Below are 6,329 nucleotides of genomic sequence, written 5' to 3' on the forward strand. Positions count from 1 at the left end.
GAGTTTGGTTTTGTTTGGGTTTGTTCTAGGTATGGTCCCAGGGATCCCAGATCAAACCAGGCCCCTGGGCCTATCCTAGAACCAACCTAAACTCGCGCATCATTCCTGGAACATCAAGAGTGTGAAGACTGAAGATTACCTGAGGCCTACCAGACATCCTGTATTCACCAAGATTCACATTTTTTGGTATGTGTGCCTACCTTTTAGCAAAAATTGGTTGGTTAATCCTTCTAAAATTAGAGGGATGACATTGGGTAACAAAGTCTTACCAGCCTATGGCATTATAGTAATTTCTCACAATAGAAATTCCATACAGTTATTATTAATTGCCAGTGAAGAGAGTTATTCCTGTTTATTATAAGTTCTATATTTTTAGCGGAAGCAACTTAGCCCTAAAAAACCCCAAAAATCAACTTCTCCCTCCAAATTAAACTCTCCCCCAAATTTAATGGTTTCTGTTTTCTTAAATGTTTTTCTACTTGACACTGTTATATCAGTCTCATGTAACTGAATAATTGTTCATAATTTCTGAAGGGCATTTAGTCTTTGCCATCTGTCTCCAGTGCCAAATGATTTTAAATTCTTGTTTCTGGAGACTAATGACTTTTTCCTTAATTTATTATCAAATTTGCCACATTTTAGAGCTCACTTTTAGAAGTTCTGCTATGGTTAATGAAAACAAGCTAGAATGATACAGTAGAAATGGGTTAATACCTCACATTTTACATTAGTATTTTATAGAAGACTTTTAGTAAGTTTCTCTATTTTTATGCCTTGCCACTCTGGATTTTAAAAATATTCTGACCTAGTTGATCCATCACATGGTCTCGTATCAACTGTTGCATCGCTATAGTCACATACATGTTTTTCTGTTTAATTTAGAAGACAATATTTCTGAAAAAGTATGAAAGGACCCCAAATCCAAAAGTTATGGTGCACAATGAAAATGTATGTTTTTAATAATGCTTGCTTCTGCAGTAGGTATAGACCATGTTTGAAATAACCACAGACTAATCAGAAACTCCACATGTGAAAGGAACTTGAAATTGTGCTGTTCCTCCACGCTTATAACACCAGCAAATTGGGTCAATAGGTTATTCTTTAAAATAGGACTGTGAGCCTGCAGAGGCTCACTCTGAAGAACTCAGCTGTGGAGTTAGTTCTGTACTATATCCATCACAACAGACATGCTTCATCCCATAGACTTCTTGACATAGCTTGAAATGAGTGAACCCGTCCTTGATTTATATACAATATATGTTCTCAGTATTTTGGGAGCCTTTCCACTTTTTTAAACATTGTTCTTTATGAACACTGAAAATAGGAATTTGTGAAGAGTTAAAAAGTTATAGTTGTTTACATAGTTTTTGAAGTCCGTATTCAATCCAGACACTTACTTGAGTGTTAAACTGTGATTTTTAAAAAATATCATTTGAGAATATTCCTTCAGAGGTATTTTCATTTTTACTTTTTGATCAATTGTGTTTTATATATTAGGGTAGTACATTTCCTACCCTACCTGAAGACTTGAGATTATAGCCTTTTGGGGGATAGGCAAAGTACTCTCTTTTTTTGCATCTTTTAAATTGTGATTTTTAAAAACACATGTAAATTTTACCATCTTAACCATTTTTATGTGTATAGTTCAGTGAGATTAAGTTCAGTCACACTATTGTGAAACAGATCTCCAGAATTTTTTCATCTTGCAAATCTGAGACTCTATACCCATTAAACAACTCCCATTTTCCCCTTCCCCACAGCCTTGGCAACCATCTACTTTTGTCTATGAATTTCACTACTTTAGATACCTCATATAAATGGAATCATACAATATTTGTCTTTTTGTAGCTGACATATTTCACTTAACATAATGTTCTCAAGGTTCATCCATATTGTAGAATGTGATAGGATTTCTTTCCATTTTAAGGCTGAATAATATTCCATTGTATGTATTTACCACATTTTTTTATCCATTCATCTGTTGGTGGACATTTGGGTTGCCTCCATCTCTTGGCTATTGTGAATAATGCTGCTATAAACATGACTGTGCAAATATCTATAATTTTTTTTAACACAGTACTTTATTTTCTGTATTTAATCATATGGAATTTTTTGTCAATTATTTTAAAGGATTTTACAATAACCCAACTATAGATTTATATATGTGTGTATTATTGTTGTTCCTTCTAAGCTTCAGAAGTCTCTAATAAAATCCGTACTTCCTTATATCTTTTTGTTTGTGTGCCTTTTTTATTCTTCTCTTTGCCATATGGATTAGTACCAAAAGGTAAAAATCCCTTTTTATTCATCTCTGTTTTTCTTCATTATTTTTCAGTATTTGTTAATATGCCAAAAGATGGCAGTTGTCTGGGAAAGCCATTGATTCATTACTCCAAGTTTTGTTTGTTCATTTAAGTGCCTCATATGATAATTTATCACAGTGAAAACAGCAGCGTAAATTTTAAAGTTCCATTTTTGTGATTCCCAGTGATTGTTAGCTACTGAATACGTTCTGGGCATGTTATATTTATTGACTTACATAACCTCCTTGACAGAAAAGACACTGACACCAAGAAGGTCATGAACACCTGATGAAGCATACTTTGACAGGTCAAATTAATGTTATTGGTTTGAACCTTTCTAGGCTTACCTACACTCTTAGGAACATTCACGGAAACTCCAAAATAGCTCTGTATACTAAAGCTAGTTAAAGAGAAAGTGGCCTCCCTTGAACTGGACTTTTAAATAATAAGCCATTTCTTTCCAGAAAAGATTTAAGGCAAGGAATAAATATCCATAAAGGCAATTTTTGAAACTTGACCCTTGTCTAGAATTTTCTAATTAAAAGTATGAGATAAGGTAGAATATGTGTAATTACTGGATTCTGAAGTCATTGGGTAGGAAATATCCCATATGGTAGTCATTCCTTCACAATTTGCTTTTGAAGGTCTTTAGCAGATGTGCTATAGCCATTGAAAATTAAGTTGGCAAATGGTAATTTTGCCCGAATGTACATCTGTAAAAGTTAATGAACATTTTCAGAATCTGGTCATTAAAAAGTAGTCCTATTTAAAAGAAGATCTCCAAATGTGTCTTTTTGAGAAAATGTTCATGGTATACACATAAAATAGTCATCATACATGTTCCTAGAAGTATATTACTAGAAGATATTGTTTAAGAAAACAGGCTCAGTAGTTTTCTCACTCAGTCACACACACAAAGTGTCAGAACCAGTATCCTAATTAGATCCTAAGAGATACCAACATCTGCTCTTCATCGTTATGATAAACTGCCTATGTATATACATTTCATTTTACAGCTAACCTCTAGGAGACAGTACAGAGACCTTGAATTTGTTTTTTTCATGTTCTTTTTCTAAAAAGAGACAGGGTCTCACTATGTTGCCCAGGCTGGTCTCAAACTCTTAGGCCCAAGTGATCCCCCTGCCTCAGACTTGTGAATAGCTGGGATTACAAGTGTCAGCCACTGTGCCAGGCAAAGAGCCCTTAAATTTGCAAGTCATTAAACTTGAATGCTGGATTAAAAACTACTTCTCTAAAACTCAGGCAAATCACTTAACCATATTGAGCCACAGTTTCTCCTGTAACAGCAGACAACATTATGATTTATAAATGGAACGAGACCTCTGAAAGCCTCTTCCATTTTTAAAACTCTGTTCCTCTATTCTTAATAAAACGATACAACTGTACTAGGTAAAGCCAAGTTTGTCCTTCTGTGCAAGAGAGTTGCAGGAGAGAGCTTATTTTTAGGCACAGTAAATAACTTGAGAATATTCAACTGTCAGAGGTTGGACAGAAAGAATAAGAGGGGACTTGTGAGGCCGAAGCAGGCGGATTACTTGAGGTCAGGAGTTCAAGACCAGCCTGGCCAACATGGTGAAACCCTGGCTCTACTAAAAATACAAAAATTAGCTGGATGTGGTGGCACGTGCCTGTAATCCCAGCTACTCGGGAGACAGACAGGAGAATTGCTTGACCCTGGGAAGAGGAGGTTGCAGTGAGCCGAGATTGCGCCATTGCACTCCAGCCTGGGCAACAGAGGGAGACTCGGTAAGAAAAGGTGGCAGGGGAAGGAGACCCTAGTTAAAAAAAAAAAAAAAAATGTAGCTAGTTCCAGCACAGAACTTAATACTGTTGAGGGCAAAGTATACCCTTATATTTTCAAGCGGTCCAATGCAAGTACTTGAAAGGTAAAGTGTACACATTCAAAAGGAACAATAGCTCCCTGTGATTACACGTTATTCCTTTCTCCTTAGATAGCATAATCTTTTCATTATGAAGGGATGTCCTATTGCAAGGTTTTCTTTGTGGGTATGCAAGTTTCTGGCTTATCTTCATTTCTGAAACAAAAGAATCTATTTCTTATTTCATGTCTGGAACCATCTATGAAGCCATTGTTGGCTGTAACTGAGTTGTGTGGTTCCTTGATCTAAAATAGTTTGTTCTTTAGCACCCATGCCTGGCTATTAGCCATGAAGCAATTTATCTTGCTTGAACTTTCGTGATAGCCAATGACAAGATTACAATACAAAATACATATGTGAATATTTTATAAGATCTGAAGAACTTAATGATTATTTCTAAACAGTGACATAAGGATGATTTTTAGCCAGTTTTTTTCCCCCAAAATGAACATGAAATACTTGTATAATTGGGGGGGAAAGATGAAATTTTAAAAATTGATAAGGACCAGGTGTGGTGGTTCATGCCTTTAATCCCAGCACTTAAGGAGGCTGAGATGGGAGAATCACTTGAGCACAGGAGTTTGAGACCAGCCAGGGCAACATTGTGAAACCCCATCTCTATGAAAAATAAAAAATTAGTCTGGCATGGTGGCAACACATCTGTAGTCTCCGCTACTTGGGAGGCTAAGGTGAAAGGATTGCTTGAGCCCAGGAGGTTGAGGCTGCAGTGAGCTGTGATTGTGCCACTGCACCCCAGCCTGGGTGACATATCAAGACTCTCAAAAAAATTTGTTTTCAATATGTTGATAATGTTTCATTCTTATTTGGGGCTTATATTCACCCATAAGAAGAAAGTTTTCCATTCTGTATATATTCAAGCTATCACCTCATAGACCTAACCTAGGGCCTAGAGAAACCAGGGCAGGGCTGTGTGGTGTTCAGTTCTTGCACGAATAGCTTAGTCTGATGATGTTTTATTGAGTTTTAACTTTAGTAGAACTTCAAAACCTGGAATAATCTAACCCAGAAGTTCTCAGCATTTTAACAACCAAGAACCCATGATACTCACTGTGGGTGTCATGTTTTGAAGGCTTTCTACCACAAAATCTACGCTCACTAAAAGCCCTATAATTCATGCATACACATGTACACACACACACCCCTTTAAAAATTAACCAAAGCCAGCCTGGCATGGCGGCTTACACCTGTAATCCCAGCAGTTTGGGAGGCCAAGGCAGGTAGATCACTTGACCCCAGAAGTTCAAGACCAGCCTGGACAACATGGGAAAACCCCGTCTCTACAAAAAATACCCCAAAAAAAATTAGTCACATGTGATGGCACATGTCTGTAGTCCCGGTTACCTGGGAAATTGAGATGGGAAAATCACCTGAGCCCAGGAGGTCAAGGCTGCAGTGAGCCTTGATTGCACGCCACTGCACTCCAGTCTGAGCAACAGAGTGAGACCCTATCTCAAAAAAATGAAATAAAAATTAATCAAAGCCATAATGGCCACTCAGAGTTTGTGTGCTGCATGCCAGGCACTGTTTGGTGCTGAAGACAGAGCAGGGAACAAAGTTTCTGCCCTCATTGAATACTAGAGGGGAAAGTTAGTAAATATATATTGAGAGGCTGGTGATGGTAAATGCTGTATGGAAAATAAAGCTGAACATGAGGGGTTATGGGGAAATGGAGAATACTTTTTTATACAAGGTGGTCAGACATGAAGGGAGTGAGGGAACCATCTCCACAAATACCACAGAGAGAAGAGTTTCCCAAAAGTAGTGACAGGTAAGTGACTAAAGCCCAGTGAGAACGGGGCCAGCAAGGTCAAGGAGCACCTTGTAATGAATGGAATATGGTTTTACTCTTAATGAGATGGGAAGCCACTGAAGGGTTGTAAGCAATGGAGTTGACATGATTTGACTTAGGTTTGAAAAGCATTATTAAGTTTAAAAAGCATTCTTTTTCATGGAAGTCTGACAGGGGTGGGGAGAAGGGAGACCTATTGGTTATTGCAGTGGTCTATGTGAGGGAGGATGGTTGGTGGTGAAGGTCATGAGGAGGGTCAAATTCTGGATATATGGTGAAGGTAAGGCCAAGAGGGTTTGCTGATGTAATGAATCT

At 37.5% G+C, this 6,329-nt stretch overlaps 1 non-coding gene across 1 annotated transcript; it reads left to right on the plus strand.

Moving 5' to 3' along the window:
• Positions 1-94, plus strand: MIR331 (microRNA mir-331). The gene has a single exon (NR_032477.1). It is a non-coding gene; the product is annotated as a microRNA mir-331 (primary transcript).
• Positions 95-6,329: the final 6,235 nt, after the last annotated feature.

The sequence above is a fragment of the Macaca mulatta genome, chromosome 11 (genome assembly GCF_049350105.2).
Source record: "Macaca mulatta isolate MMU2019108-1 chromosome 11, T2T-MMU8v2.0, whole genome shotgun sequence".
Lineage (NCBI taxonomy): Eukaryota > Metazoa > Chordata > Mammalia > Primates > Cercopithecidae > Macaca > Macaca mulatta.